Source organism: Macrobrachium nipponense, chromosome 29, assembly GCF_015104395.2.
Source record: "Macrobrachium nipponense isolate FS-2020 chromosome 29, ASM1510439v2, whole genome shotgun sequence".
In the NCBI taxonomy this organism is placed as follows: Eukaryota; Metazoa; Arthropoda; class Malacostraca; order Decapoda; family Palaemonidae; genus Macrobrachium; species Macrobrachium nipponense.
The window spans coordinates 20311394-20328839 of NC_061092.1; the positions used below are offsets into that span (position 1 = coordinate 20311394).

General features: G+C 36.9%; 1 long non-coding RNA gene across 1 annotated transcript in view; it reads right to left on the reverse strand.

Moving 5' to 3' along the window:
• LOC135206178 (uncharacterized) overlaps positions 1-17446 on the reverse strand; it is a 469022-nt gene that overhangs the window by 136086 nt on the left and 315490 nt on the right. The window lies entirely within an intron of this gene.

A 17446-nucleotide genomic window follows, 5' to 3' on the forward strand; every position in this document is an offset into this window, starting at 1 on the left:
GGATGAGAACCACATAATCAGCTTCGAAGCCCTCAAGCGACAGAAACGGATGAAAGACGCGAACGAGTTCGCAGCAAAGCACAGCGCGACAGCGACTGCAGACATCCCACGGATGTCAGGCGCAATTCTTGTAGTGCCACAAAGTGTTCCGTAAGTCATGACAATTCTTATTCAATTAAAAGACGAATTAAAAACCAGCTGATAAGGAAAATAATCGTGATTTAGAACAATTATTCGTTAATGAATTAAGACCGAGATTAAGAAATGACACCTTTATCGATACTACCGAGAATTTTCAGGAGCTTAAGAGAACCTTTATATCGTGACAAACAGCTATTTATCTGAACAGCGTAGCGCCACAGTCTGGAGCGCAAGATAAGCTATCTGATTGGGAGTCTGGACGGTGCAGGCAAATGTAAACAAAAGCTTTACCTTCGTGGAGTACAAGTGAATGGAATGTTTATGAATGAGAAAAAAAGGTAGTTACTACTGCTGCCTGTAAATGCATACCAAAGCTTTACACGTTAGGTGCAAAAAACTTAAGAGGTCGAATTTCTAAATTTCCCAACGGGGAATTTTCAGTATTATTTATTAATAACCTAAAACTTGATATTTCCTCGAAATTCGGCGGTCGGCGTGCCCCACCATGTGGGCACGCCAAGCTCTGATTTGCCCTTGCAATCATTTTGGTGTTACAGATGGGGTGTCTCCTTTTGCGAGCGTGGCCTTAGGTTTTCGCTGTTGCCCTTGCCTGTGAGTGGTTTGCTGGATCCTTCGTGAATCGTCAGGAGGCATTTGGCGGCCGGAGAAAGGTGAGCAATCCCTTTAGCCCTTATTTACTACTCAGCACCAATGGAATCTCCCGTCGAAGCATTTATGAATAAGCCGGCGCTTTTCACCTGCAGACAGCCCTTGTGTACTTTCAATGTATTGATCTTACTGATTTAGGATTATCGTTGGTGAAGGATATGTTTAAATATTTAAATTAAGGTGTCTTTAAATTTTTGTGCGAAATATTAGCTAAGGAAACAATTCAATTATTAGTGTTAAGGTTTGTCTTATCTGTGTGGAATTCCGTCTATAGCGTATAAGTGTTTGAGTACTGTTTTCGTTCTACCATCTCTTTTTATTCGGTGTATTGTTAGGCTGGAGATGAAGGGAACTGTATGGGTCTTTATTTTTTCCTAGTTCCTCCAGCAATTATTCGCGAAGTTCTTAACTTTGAGAGTTGTGATAATAAATAATAAAGTTTGCGTTTATAGCTTTTTTGTTACCTTCTTTTGAGCGTCTCCTGTTGCATAAATTCTGCTGTTTTTTTAAATTCAGTCTTGTTTGGCAATTGATTTAAAGGTCAAAGAACCCGACAAAAACTTAAAATATTTGTTGTGACTCTTGGTAAAAATTAAAAGTTCATCATAAGTCATTTAGGGGGTATTTCCTTCTCGTAAGGATTCAGAACAATCCACTACGTTTTCCTCTGCCTGGAATATGAAGCATTATAATTCCAAGAAACTGACATGTTTCGGTCACCATTATTCAGAAGTACGTTTTACTACCATCTTGGTAGTTGTCAGTTGCTATTGAATGACATGGATTTTCGGGCACCATTATTCAGAAGTCACTTATGACTGAATGTCCTGGTTTTCCAAGCATTAAATCTAATTTAATTTATAAATGACAGAAAAATTTGAAATCTTTTTAGCGTCCTAAATAATCTTTCTTAAACTAAATCAGCAGGTGACAAACAACTTGGAAAAAAATCAATCATTACAATACCACACCAACAACAGTGAAATTTTCCTATTGCAGTACAATATCTTGGTTACTTTTCCACTCTGTAAGACAGTTATCACATTTCATAATCTCCATCACCTTTGTTATTTACATGATGAATATTTCCTACCTCTGTTACATTTTAATGAAATAAGATATTTAACAAACTTTATTGTTGCTGCTGTACGTGATAAACTTACCGTTAATAGGATAGTTTTTTCTGGGAAAGTGAATTGAAAGGACGTTGCATACTACTTTCTGGAACAGGAACTGCTAAGGAGGTATTCTGACTTTCCCAGAGAAGACTGCAACAAGCCATTCTGAATTTATCACAATTTTCCTTCTCGTCACGGACTGTCCCCCGCCTCTCTCTCTCTCTCTCTCTCTCTCTCTCTCTCTCTCTCTCTCTATTGCTGAGAGAGTGGGGGGGGAGAGAGAGAGAGATGAGGGACGAGAATTATCACATATTTACAGTGAGAAAAAATCACATTGAGCCATCTCTGCTGACGTCTTGATCTTGATGTAATTGTCACGGCCACCTGTTACATATCAAAAGTCAACATTAAGTTCCCCAATGAAAATTATATTATAAAATGGTATGTTACTCTGACTTCTGCTTCTGAGGACAACCAATAAGTATTTACCTTGATCTCAATTAAGATGCGAACATTAGAGCATTTTCTTCCTTTTTTTTCTTATATTTATAATATTGTCAGTCGTTTTGTAAATTCGTAACATTTTCGTTACAGTACAGAACTATGGTACTCATAAGTCATCTTTAACATGCCTGGCATTATGAAGCAAGAAAAAGATAAAAAGATAAAGATTGTGGGGCACAGCCAGCGGCCGAAAAAAAAATGCAGAGGATGGTAAATCGGAGAAAATGGAATAAAAAGGAAAAATAATTTTATATCACTCTCCGTACAAGCCGCGTTTCCTTGTCAGACCACAATAATCTCAGATATCAAAAACAGGAGGAATTCTCACTTCAAAGTTACCGGCAATATGTTTGTTATATTTTTACGGAAAAAAAATAGCTCACATCCCTTTAAATACAAAAAGTTACAGATAACCCAGTTTTATAAGAGTAAATTAGACCCTCATTGAATCCGGTTAACCTTGTGTCTTTTTATATCTGCAAGTTCTATGCATATATAATATCAAAACGATATAAATACAAGGAAACAAGCCGAAATTTGAGCTTGAATGATTAAATAACAAGAAATTTCATAATTTTTTCAAACAAAAAAATTGCACAAATATCAGTATAATATTATATTCTTTGTTTTGAACCGGCACAATATCAACAAGCTCAAGTTCTGGCCAAAGGGCCACAGAGACAGTGAACCGCTGGCTCTGACAGAATCCCATTAGAACAGGCCTCTGGGCGCTACAACCAATAACAAATATATAATTATGCAAAGATAGCCAAACATAGATGTAATCGATATATCTCGGCATGAGAGAGTACTACCTCAGGGAGAATGTTAATAATATGAATATAGTAATAAATTTTGTAAAATAATTTATTATAATCAACTTGGATGATAAACTGCTCCTGATGTCCGCTGAGGACTGATTCTGTCCAGTCCCAAAGTGAACTCCACCTTTCTTTAACCTCGGCTGATTAAATCATTCTTTCTTGGGGCACAAGATGAAAATTTAATCAAACTTTTTCACATCCCATAATTCTGGTTCGAAATTGGATGTTCTATGAGTGATTGCTTCCAGAGAGAGAGAGAGAGAGAGAGAGAGAGAGAGAGAGAGAGAGAGAGAGAGAGAGAGAGAGAGAGAGAGAGAGAGACTATAACTATAAAAATTGACAATGATATTATTCCCGCCAATAGTATTCACAGAAAGCTTCTAAGATTCTGTTCATTTCCCATTTTCATTCTTCATGTCCTTGTTCTTGTTCTTCTTAATAACAATAATAGTCTAAGAATACGACATTTATGAAAAAAAAAAAAACTCTAGACTAAGTTCTCAAACTACAACCAATAATTCATGTCAAAATTAATGGAAATTACATACTTCGATGGAGGAACAATATTCACTGTCCGTTAAAGATGATTAAAAAAGTAAATAAATGATTGGCATTCATGTCTCATCAAATCCTCGACAACTCTCCTCAACACTAAGATTTTTCTTTAAAAAAATTATAGTACTCTTACACTTATCAAATTGCTGCCACTGTTTAGAGATTCTTAATAAGGACATTAATTACAAGTATTCTTATCTAATTGAATCACTGACATTTTACTCAGACCTTGAAAATTCCGAATAACTTGCGCTTCTCGAATAACCCTTAAACGCCAGAGGAGTTACACAAAAACGAGGCTGCCACAATCTGATGTGAATTTAGCTTAATTTTACTGAGAGTAAATTCCCATTCTTAGCATTTACCCTCTTTTTCATAGTGATACCTATTAAATCTAGCTCGTCGAAGGTATATTCCATCCTTAAAAAGGCAATGTACTTTACGTCCAGGTTACATAATCATTATTAAAGCTGGGCAGCATATTCTGGCCATTTCAGGTAGGGAAAATTGAAGTCTATCGGTGGAATTAACTCGGCCATCGAGCTTGTAGGTTATTCCTTGGGTGATCTTCAATCTTCCCGAGCTGTTCACTGAATGATAGGTGGTCCGTATTGGGTAGTCTAAAGAACACTATCATTATCAGGCTAATGTTTTCAATTATTACAATCAGCAGTTTACCCAAATTCTCCGATGGTTTTAAAGGAGAGACTGCCAATGAGCCGCTAGGGGGGGGGGGGTATGTCCGGAACATGTGTACATAAGCCTCTTCAAAGGATAAATTTTTCTAGATATTAAAATGACCCCCGTTTTAAGGAAGTATCGAGGCAAATGGCTATAAATGTATATGCCTTAACTGGGTTATTAATGCAATACATCACTTAATGACCCTGAGTAAGTTTCTTGTAACCGGAGACTACTACACGTTAGAATAAAAATAAAAATAACCTTGATTGATTTTTCGGATACAAATTTAGCAGAATGTTACAGTACTGAAACTGTTGAAGTAGAAGACATTTTAGAAGAGCAGTCAGTGAGCGATATTTTCCGATCTGGACGAAAGAAATACATAATATGTCAACCTTCGTGTAAAATTACTAATCAGAAAAATAAATCCACTTTAAAGCATAATAAAAGTTTCAGTCAAAAGGATGAATGCCTTACATAATAAATATCAGTTTTCAATTCAATCTAATTCTTAAATGCAAATTTGATATATATCTACCCTCTCCTTTCATCAATTACTGTACTTCACTTTCACTGGCTGTACGAGTTCCAGCATCTATCCTCGGCTGGGGCTGTTAATCATCTTAATTAAAGCCTGGATAAGATTTCCATTAATCGTATCCTTACCATTCCCTTTATATACCCCACAGGTAGATCGTCTTCTTCAGGGCGAGACAACAGCGAGACAACACGGGAGCTTCGAATGAGGAATTACTTGACCCATGCTCGTAAGAAAATTTTGCAAAACTCGAGGCAAGGGTTTTGTTGCCCACCTACCGCCATGCAAGAGCCATCGTAAAAAATAACATTTTCATGGAAGTCCAAATTACCAGATGATATATTCCAAACAGGTTATTCGTAACCAGCTCATTTATACCAGCATGGAAAAATTTTACCATGATTTTACAAATCTATATTCCTCAACCTCATAATAGGTTACTATTTAACAATCGGCCTTCCTTTTACTTTGAGGCATCATTTGGTACATGTAGCTGCTTTCCATTAAGATTCTGGTTTGCATTCTGTATTCAATTCAACGCTTAATAACCTTGAATTAATTCATATATCATACAGATAGCATAATGATAGCTACTCTCTGATTAACATTATGCAAAAACAAGCAAATAAATAAAAATTGTCTCGGCTTTGGTATCTTATTGTCCTTGGTTTTCCTTTCAATATAATTTTCTTTCGTTATTCTATTATCTTGTATTTACTTCAAATACAGTTAGTATTTACCTTTTTATCTAGGAGGAGCCTACATTATGATACTTAATTCGTTCTTTGGTTCTAAGTCCTGGCAGGCAAACTTTTCTATTGATGTTTGTTTACCATTCATTCGTTTAATTTTATATTTCTGTTTATTGTCTCACCCGATTTCTTTCTCTAGCTAAATACATATACCCACGCACAAGTATGTATGTGTGTGTATGTGTTTGTTGAAAATATACATCAAAATGTTAGAAGCACTGTGATATGAACGAGATAATACCCGTAACATAGACTGTTTTCTTAAATTCCCGATCTTGAAAGCACTGTCATTTTTTATTAGTAGTAAAACTGCTGATTTGCCCATAATGAATGAACATCCTAATTACCATTTCGTAATGGAGGAGATTATTTAAGATGATCATTTCGATTTTCTAACCGAGATCAGGCACATCTCGTAAGGAAATTAGTAACTAAATTATTTCTTCATAACCACCCAAAACCCCTTCCTTAAGTCAAAGACAGGTGTCCAGAAATATGACACGATTCAGTTTCATGCGAAGTCCGAAAGCGCACATCTACCAAGAAAGCATGTGCTTATGCATATAAGGTATACTAGATATATTCGACTTTGCATGTTGCCTTTAACATCTGATACATACCGGCTTTGTCATCTACGAAAATCTATGATGACTCATTTCCATAGCTATTTGGGTCATTTGGAGTAACCGATCTTGCCCGGCACTTGAGCAAAGGGAGCTCTTGTTTAGCATACAAACGCATGCAGTGGTATGCCGAAAGAATATCTCATTTTTCATCATTCCTTGCATACTTGCTGAATCTTTTATTAGCAGGACACATGTAATACAACACGCTCGTAAAAAGTCCTTATTGCTATAGTAGATTCACATCAACCGCGCATTTGACGTCTAAGCCAGTCCCATACGACGCTCCTGATTGGCTGTTGATAAGCCAATGACAGGGCTGGAAACTCTCAGTCTCTCGAGAGAGTTTACATAGGCAGGATGTATGGTTTCCACATCTCCTTGGATAAGGAAACCGTAACCGTATCCCTCATGGAGAAATGGAACATACACCCTGCCGTATGAACTCTCGAGAGAGAATGAGAGTTTCCAGCCCTGTCATTGGCTTTATCAGTAGCCAATCAGGAGCGTCGTAAGGGACTGGCATAGACATCAAATGCACGGCTGATATGAATCTGCTATAGTTCATATGAAGAATCTTTGTCGGTAACGAAACAAAAGAGAAAAAGGAGCTTAGTTTATATATATATATATATATATATATATATATATATATATATATATATAAAGGTTTTTTTGCCACGAAGGAAAAAAATGAAAAAAACGAGATAGCCGAATAGGACCGAAAGTACTCGGCTGTCTCGTTTTTTCTTTTTTTTTCCTTCGTGGCAAAAAAACCTTTATTTATACATAGCATCACGTTTTATATACTTCGTGATCAAGTTATTCTATATATATATATATAATATATATATATATATATATATATATGCAAATTCAATCTTTGTCAAAATGACGGGAATGATATAAATGTTCGATTATTTGAAACTATCTGCGAATTCATCGTGAGAGTCAAGTGGAAGATCCCACAATTATATTGTGTGGAAACATTTCATTTGAAAATGAATGAATAATCTGCGCTAAGTAATCGTTAGCGAAACTAGGTTTGTGAATAGCTGTATTAAAAGCTGCGGAGCTTTCAGGTTTCTCTGATCTCCATCCATCGTTGGGAAGTTATTGGTGATGGGAAAATTAATGAATAAATAACGTAAGATTTTTTATTAGAACAAAGACTTATTACTCTGGTGATAGGCTGATATAAAAAATACGATAAATTCCAAATACATTTCTCTATCATTGACTTGACCTAGTGATATAAAGGCAGAATTTTTCCGTATCTTTTTCAGAAAGCTGCCCTTCCAGCGCCTGGTTCGAGAGATTGCCCAGACTTCAAGACCGACCTCCGTTTCCAGTCTTCCGCCGTCATGGCGCTGCAGGAGGCATCTGAGGCTACCTCGTCGGTCTCTTCGAAGACACCAAACTTGTGCGCCATCCCACGCCAAGAGGGTCACCATCATGCCCAAGGACATCCAGCTTGCCCGCCGCATCGTGAGAGCGAGCCTAAGTCCAGTAACACCACAAAATAGAAGCTCATACACATTTTCCCTTTTCTTCATTCAGCATATACACTTGCGCTTTAAAAAAAGAGAGCTGTTCTTTATATATATATATATATATATATATATATATATATATATATATATATATATATTATATATATGTGTATATATATAATATAATATAATATATATATATATATATATATATATATATATATATATACATACATACATATATACTGCATGTGTTTCTACTTTTAGGGCACAGTGTTCCCATAATGCTGAATCACATGCAATATGATTTTTTACTCATCAAGTGCAGAGTAAGATTTCGTAGTAATTATTCTCAGCGGAGAAGGTAAACATTCTTGACGAGTTAAGTGGTCCGGTTGAGCTAAATAACCGGGTTTCACTTAACAGCTGATCTTTGTTACACTGGGCTGGAAAGCGCCAAGTTATTGTACAGATATGAATAACGAAAGCCAGTAATACGATTTGAGTCTTTTGTCGTTATTAACCTGCAGTGAATGGGGACCCTTGTGTTAATTGATGAGATGCTTCGTGCTTTGTTTTATGAATGGGCTGTGTAGTACGCAGGGTATACTCTCAGTAGTGAGTGTGCGTAGACTACCGATTGAGCTTGCAGATAAGAGGGCACTTTCTGCAATACGATTTTAATCGTGCTGGCATTAATTCAGTTAGATTAAAACCTGATGTACGAGTAAGATTTTAATTAGTAAATACCACAGAGTCAAGAGGTAGAAGTGTTGATTGGGATGTGACAAAACCTAGAAGGGAGCATTTACTTGAGAGCAATGATTCTAAAAGCAATCTGGAGAGCTATAGACTGGAAGGGACAGATATTAGAGGCAAATACATTGCAACCAGACTACGGGAAATTCAAGACCCATTTTGAATCGTCTTTTAAATCCAGGTAATATGAATGACTGAGAGGACATACGTAAGATTCTGAGGAGGACGTTTAAATCTAAAGATAATTTCGTAAATTAGCTGTAATAGTTAATACTTTTTCGGTATTCTCGCATTTAATGATGAGAAAAAGACTTACAAATCGGAAGCTTACCGATAAGTCTTCAGTGCAATTAAAGGAGACCTTTACATATATAATATATATATGGTATATATATATATATATATATATATATATATATATATATATATATATATATATATATAGGATAACACTAACTAAATTTTGATGTTAAAATAATGAATTTATTAAGAAAGGAAGCTTAAGAAGTTAATATCGACGTTTGAGAGCAAAATGGGCAGTTTCCACCGTATCAAAAACCCTCTTAGTGAGGAGGCCTGAAACGGATAGACTGAATCCAAAAATAGTTGAGTTTAGTTTCAGTAGAACTGATTAAAAAGGGAAGAAATATTTGATGTCGTATATTAATGGAAAAAAGTGGGAAGAGGATGAAATAAACAAAATGTTGGATAAAATTTAGGAATTGGTACTTAAAGAATTAGCCTAAAATCTCGAAATACCAAAGAGAGAGGACAAAGGAGGCCAAGTGCAGTAAAAAAAAAAAACAAGAACTTTTATGCATGCATTTATATTATGCATGAACGTGTATACATGAGAGGATTACAATCCTCAAGTGCAAAACTTGCATTTCGGTAATGGAAATTTATTGCTTTTATTTTCGATGGTCAGCATGGCTGCCATAAACCACTATTCAGGAAGCCCTCGATTAGTTTTCATACGAGAGACAGCGAAGGTCTACTCCTCTACACCTACAGCCTATATTTCTTCCTCATTCATCACTATTTACCGAGGGAAAATTACAATGCAGACCTGGCAAGATGATGTAGTCTGGAGGGGGCGTTCAATAGTCCATCCATCTCTAACGGTAAATTGTCGATGCTTTTTGCCGCCTAGTAAATAAACAATCATTTTGGCTTACCGGCCTCGCTCATTTCTGTCGTAACAAGCCATTCGTGTGTGTAACCGAGACTAGTTCTCTCGCGGGTTTACTATCATTGCGCACGCGAAACATACTGCAACATGGAAACTTAATGGCTTCTGACTTTTAATTTGGCGAAGCTCAAGTGGTCACCCGTGTTGTAACAAACGAGGCCCCCAGACAAACACTCCCATCAGAGGTTCAAGCAATAAATAAGCCACATATTTTCATAATCCTTAAAGGCAGCGAGGCAAGTAGCGAGTGGGTGTGTAGGGCGTCCAGCCCATCCTCCAGGGCATGAAGTGTGTGGCGGGGCGCTGCCGCCTCGACAGAGACGACCAACAAACTACTCGAAACCACCCACCAGGAGAGAGAGAGAGAGAGAGAAGAGAGAGAGAGAGAGATCTCGGTACGTGGCACTGGCAATCCAATCCTCTAAGTTCGAGAACTGATTAGCGTCCAATCCTTCATATTCGAAAGGTCATCTGCGACACCAAACACCAGTCGGTCCCCGGTTCAGATACCGTCTGATGACGTTGACCTTTTCATAGGTGATCAGCATATTCCAAACATCCAACCAAGGTAAAGAATTACACATTTTTATTTAGCACGCGTCTAACTCGTAGTCTAGAAATATAACCAGTAACTCAAGAAAATACTGCCGAGAAGAAAAACAACTACTGCAGAACAGACGTCTCCTGGTAGACCAGGAAATAAAATAATGTTCTTAGGTTCTTTGTAAGTACCTCCGGGTGGGGGTGGGGGTGGGGTCGGGGTGGGGGCGGGGGTGGGGGTGGGGTGGGGGGGGGGTATGCGATATTGATATTTCGGATTCTCATCTTGCACATGATCTTTAGAAAAATATTCTCGTTTGCAGAAAAGGAAAAGAACCAAACATCGCATCATTTTGTGGCCACCTGTACTGACTGATGTTTAAACCCACCATATTTTGTTTTTTATTCAAGTATTTATGACCTAATTATCTTCTGATGATCAATTAAGCTGCTTAAAGTACCACTTAATAGTTCCTGGATCGCATAATTAATACGGCACACTGGTAGGCTACAGGTAACTATATCTAATTCAGCACCGTCTACTCTTTAATCACCAGACTATAATTACCGATTTTTTTTTATTATTTCAAAGCCATCCAATTAAAACTTTCCCCGTCGGTTTTGATCCCTGCATGACTGGCAAGCAGTTATTCATATTTTTTTTTTTTACATATCTGACATTATATGTACATGAGCTACAAAATGTGCTTTGTCAGAAGAAGCCGACAACGCCGCTCAGACGCTAATATAATGTGTAAGAGGTTGATTATTATTTACTTGATACATATTACATACACACAAGTTATGTTGTTTTTTTCGCACCCTAACCGGGGATGGCTCGCAAAAACATGATGACGATGATCCTTGCCCCATTCACATTTACAAGTCTGAATCATGGGTGAATTCACTGTGCAGAAAACTTCCGCGAGAGCTGCGACTTCATACACCTCACACAGAGCTCACCAGCAGGACGTCAAAACCCCAAACAAAACCGTGCCATTCATCTTCATCTTGTATGCTCTCTCTCTCTCTCTCTCTCTCTCTCTCTCTCTCTCTCTCTCTCTCTCTCTCTCTCGTAGAAATTTGCACAGTAAATACACTCAAACTTATATGAATAAATCTGTTCAATATATAAAAATAAGGACATACACACATGTAAGCACTTTCTATTCTTCTTTACTCCTTATAAGTTTGTATGATGACTATTTCTTGTATAAACTACTTTCCACTATCATCCAAACATTTCTGTTCAAAAGACCGTTTAATTACAAGGCTATCGTCTGTCAAGTTTATATCACCTGGAGGTACTGTACTATGTATCTGCATGCATACATTTTTACACCAGCAGATTAAATTTCAACAGTCTTCCCTTATTAACTTTCATGCCATTAACCGTCCAAGGTCATGCCGGTATAAGATATATTTCTACAGACTCAAGCAGCGTTTATATATATACTACTACATAATACGTGTATACACACACACACAAACACATATATTATATAATATATATATATATATATATATATATATATATATATATAGACAGGAAGAGGGTGTGGATCAAAGCTAGTGGCAAATCACTTTCGTTGGAGGTTTGAGAGCAGCGGAAAAGAACCTAATTTAACTTAAATTTTAAAGAGCTAAAATGTATAGTTTACGCAAGTGTAACCCAAATATTATCACGAAGCAAAAATACAGTGCTAAAACAGAATGAGGGCAAAAGCAGTGCTATAATACACAGACGGGGGCGGGGGGGGGGGGGGGGGGGGGGGGGGGGTGGAATGGGAGCAGGTGAAAGAGGTGTGGTGTGAAGTGCGTCACCAGATAAGCGGGGTCATACTCATATGTCTGTAATATTTTTATGAATGGAGAAAAAAAAGCCAGAGAACAGGAGAAGTCGATTTAAGTTTTTTGAGTAAGAAAGTGAGATATAATGAAATTTTAAAGCTTAAAATTATGAATATGGCAATTATATATATATATATATATATATATATATATATATACATATATACACATACATATATATACACACACACACACACACACACACACACATATATATATATATTATATATATATATATATATATACACACCGAATCTCAGTAATATTCAAATATGAAGTATCCCAGTATAATCCACTTTTAATACACTACGATCTTCATGCAGCGCAAGTGCGATAGATGTAGTAAAAATGAATAAAGTATGAGAAACTCGACGAGTTCTGACACGGCATAAAACAATTCATAAAACACTTTAGGAGAAGTAGACTATCAGCGATGGTGCAACTATTCGCACCGCTAATGTATGATTTATAGATTTGTACTTAGTGAATGGAGATCTTGCAGCGTTATAAAAATATGGGTCGAGGTAAGCCATTTGTTATATCTTTCCCCTCGGGTATTGTTACATAGCTACATTTTCAACGTGTATTTGCATAAACGGGGAGAGAGAGAGAGAGAAGAGAGAGAGAGAGAGAGAGAGAGAGAGAGAGAGAATGTACTGCCCTGAGGGTAGGATTCTTGCTCTAGTCTCTCTCTCTCTCTCTCTCTCTCTCGTCTTCCTTCATCTTTGTTCTTATAGCTTTGGCAACTTGAAGATATACAAGAAACACCCGACAAACAACAGTATAAACTACAAAGGCATCACAAAAATCTCAAGATGGTTAAATGCCTTGGAAAACGGACGGCGAGAGAGCAAACCAGACGAAAATACCTCCCGAAACGGCAGGTAACCAACATCAAGTCTTGTTCTAGACATACTCCTTCACCAAAATGATGTCTTATCTGTCATGAAGATCAACGGTGATTGATGGCCAATTTGATGGGAAAAAACGAAAACTTGGCTCTGAATTCACTTGATTATGTTGCATCTTACAAAATACAGGAGAGCCATCTTGACAGCAAAACCACATAGGCATGCTTATGTGTATGCACATGCACCTGCAAAACACACACACACACACACACAGACTTATATATATATATATATATATATATATATATATATATATATATATATATAGACACCAATAAGACGTCTTCATTAATATGAATTAACCCCAAAGAATAAGAACAAAAAATATCACATCGTTACTTCCTACACCAAAGCAGTGTTCATCTGGTGTGCATCGACTATCCCCGTACACTGCACAATCGCATTCCGTTCTCTCCGGATAACTAATCCGGTTATCAACCACTCATCGATTCCGTTACGGTAGCACTTTTTCTGTCTGCCTCTCTTTATTCCTTTCAAACCTTTTCAGTTGTATATACATCACAAACCTTTTCAGTTGTATATACATCATTCAAGTCTACCCAACGCTTCCCATTTTCTCCACATGATCAAAGCGCTCGCATCCATCATTTCACCATGTTAGCATTATTACCACATCATCGTATCTCCCCCATTTTTTGACTCCCTTGCGTTCAACCTCAACATTTCAATACAATAAAACAGAGTTGGTTTAGCTATACACTTCTACCACATTCCTACCCTACTTCTATACACTTCCAAATCGTTCTCTTCTCCTTTTACATGCGAGACCATCATCCATTACATCATGGCACTTTCGCGAATCGACCACTTCCATTCTTCTACCAGCCATGCAAACAGTCACTGCTTTAAATTCCCGCCTGAAACCTTTATGACGTTGACAGTTAACTCTTTTCTACCAAAGATTTCACAGTCTGCTGGTTCTCTTTATCACCTAAATTCAGTGTTTTAATTCCTAAATTCAGTGTTTTAATTGGAAGCAAGAGCCCTATTTCTTTTCTGTACCACAATCTCGGCATACGTGTCTTTTATATGAATGATCTTATCATAAATGTACACATAATGAACCCCGGTTAGTCACATCCTATCCCCCTTTCTTTTAATACCAATTCATAAAAATTTGGATATGCTCAAAGAAAACTGCCCTCTGCGCCATACAGACACAATCACCACAGTTCCCAGTTTGCATTTCCTTTGATTCTGCCAAACGCTTTCTCTGCGTATATGTATGCCAAAAATAGGTTACTTCTCTTCTTTGAAGTTCCTCACAAAACTGTTTCATGATGAACACTTGACCCACACGCACACTTTCTAGACAAACCTGTACCGGTCTTACTGTATCAATCCCTGTATTATATAGCAATAGTTTGCCACGGTTACACAAATACTGAGCATCAAATGATCCGTTAATCTTGATTTATACTCTGGGAATAACTTACACCCATCCTACCCTAACCAGAATCCGAACCCCTTTTTTGTTACCGATAAAAACGAGGTTATCAGTGGCTTAATCGCTGAGTGAAATAAATCACAGTCACCATAGTTCCAAACTAAATAGGTTCGAATATTGAGTAATTCTCATATATATAAATTTCAAAAGGTGTACGTTACTCCCGAGTCCCGAAGTTAGTGAATTCGATGTTAATGCCTTATTTATGGTTAAACATTATATATATATATATATATATATATATATATATATATATATATATATATATATATATATTACGTGTGATGAAATCGGTAACTCTTCGTTAAAGTCATCAGAAGATGATCTAATCCTTGAAATAATAAAAGAAATTATAATAAAACCTATTGGGGACGAGATAGCAGTGCCCCTTCGTGAATTAAAACAAATAAACAAACAAGCGAGCCACGTCACACGAAGACACAGGTCACAGTCTTCAACAATGAAATCAGACCCTCATATACCCAATTACAATTTCAGATGAGCAAGTCATGGTTTCCTTCCTCTGCTTACACACACTTAAACGTAATATTAAAAACGAAACTGAGCCTTTATTCTTAGAAGCGAATCCTCAATATGCCCCTGAACGTCTGAGGATCATTATAACAAACTGAATCACTCATAAAACTTTGAAAAAATCTTAGTTGAATATAAACAGATGGAATAAAATGAATTATCAAGAAAGTAAACAATATTAAGCCCAGGAATACATGACAAAAAAGGAATAAATTTCAGTTAGCACAAACCTTCCGCGCTGATATCAAATAATGGACGCAAATGAAAAGTCTCATGTTAGTCATTTCCACCCGAAGTTAAATTTACCAACATACGTAAGATTCATTCCCACCATGAAAACAATCCAGCGTTCATCAATATGCTTTAAAAGTGCAATACTAGATATATCATTTGATACATCAGCAAACAAAAATAAGAAACTTCAGTTCCAATTACTAGTAATTCAAGACCAAGAATAGGATAAAATCAGAAATAAATAACAAAGAATGAAAATTCAGTTTCTGCAAAGATTACATACAGACATAAAATCCCACCCATGTCGTTTCCCACCCAAAACTAGACCTAAAAGTGCAAGAGATTCCTACTCAGCCCCCTAAACACTTCCGCTTTCGCAGGGTAAAGGAACTCGTTGCAAGTTTCTTCCCTGTAAACCTACCATATAAGAGGAGCATGACGCAACTTCTCTGGCGAGAGAGGATGACCTCACAGCGTCATCCGAGGGGAGCAATGCCATGAGCTATTCGCCCTGGGAAAAAAGGAAAGAGTTTGTTTGACGCGTTATCTGCCTCCACTTGAAACGACGACGGTTGTTATATTTAGAACCAATACAGTTTGCGGCCGAGTTGGAACATAGTTATTATTATTTTGTTCAACAGGATACATTTCTAGTCTTTCATAGGTCTCGTCCAAAAAAAAAAACTAGTTATTCTATGACAGATAAAAGTAGGAGCAATTAAAGTTCGAGGAGTTAGAAAGCTGGCGGTAAAAAGATACTGAAGAGTCACAGCGAAGAACCTGAAATATAAATTGTATTGGAACATTATAGTACTGCGTTCAAGGCTTAAAACACAACGGGAGTTAGGATTCCAGCATTTGCTTAGAAGAAAGAGAACACTGAAGAGAAATGGGGAAAAATGGAATAAAAAACCCAAGTGGAAAAAACGAATAAAATGGAAGATCAAATTTCGGGAATAGTGGATACAAGGTACTCGACTATCTTAATTTTAAGGAAAACTTGTGGCATCTATGACAACCCAGCTACAACAAATAGTGAGTCTTCACGAAATCGAAACTGACTACACTGAAAGTTTACAAAGATAGTTTCATTAAAAATAAATTACACCAAAATAAGAATACATAAAATGAACAATATCACGCCACTCATTAATGATTCGAGTCCCCGAAAAGATAATTACCACGTCAAACTTCAAGGAAAAGATGTACATTATAACGGAATTTCATTAGTCACCATTTCCCAGAAAATCTACTCGTATAAAATTCCAAAGTGTCGAAGGAGCTTTGGGAAAAAAACGCACAAGAAAATTCGTGACGAAGCAGGAAATGCAATGCATCCTTCATTACGGCGAAAACAATAAGGGCATCAAAACAAAACAAAAGCATTCCACGAAGCGCATTTCGGTAACTGACATCTCTTTAAATGCGGTGATAAACGCACTATATATAAATGTTTGAACTTGATACCATGTGAGAGGGAGTGAGACAGCCGCCGTCGAGATAACGTGGATGATGTGTAGGGCCTTTTGAAAAGGGCCTTCTTTGCTTTGCGCTGATTCTCGTCAACAGCAGCAATAATTTTTTGTAAACAGAATTATAAGTGAATGGGAAAGCATAAAAATCAATAGGTTATTATAAGACCGGATGTAAGATATTATCCACAAAAACAGCCTTAACATCCCCAGTAAGTCACAAACAAAAGCAACATCAACGTCAATAAAAATAATAAGTTAACAGTACGGCAATCGACGACATGTATCCAAAGGGGTCAAATTACGATGAGTCACGGTGAAGCACTTGAAAGCACCACCGCTGCTTATAGGGTTGCCTCTCTGTCTCTGTAGCCCCGAAACAGATTTGGCCCCCCTTTCGGGGCAATCTATTTTAGGTTCTCGAGATGTGAGATGGTGAGGAAGTAAGCCCGCGATTTCCAGCAGGATAATGCTCTATCACTAAACATCAGAGAGATCAGAAGTTTGTCTTTTCCGAAGGAAACACACACAGGCAATATATATATATATATATATATATATATATATATATTATATATATATAT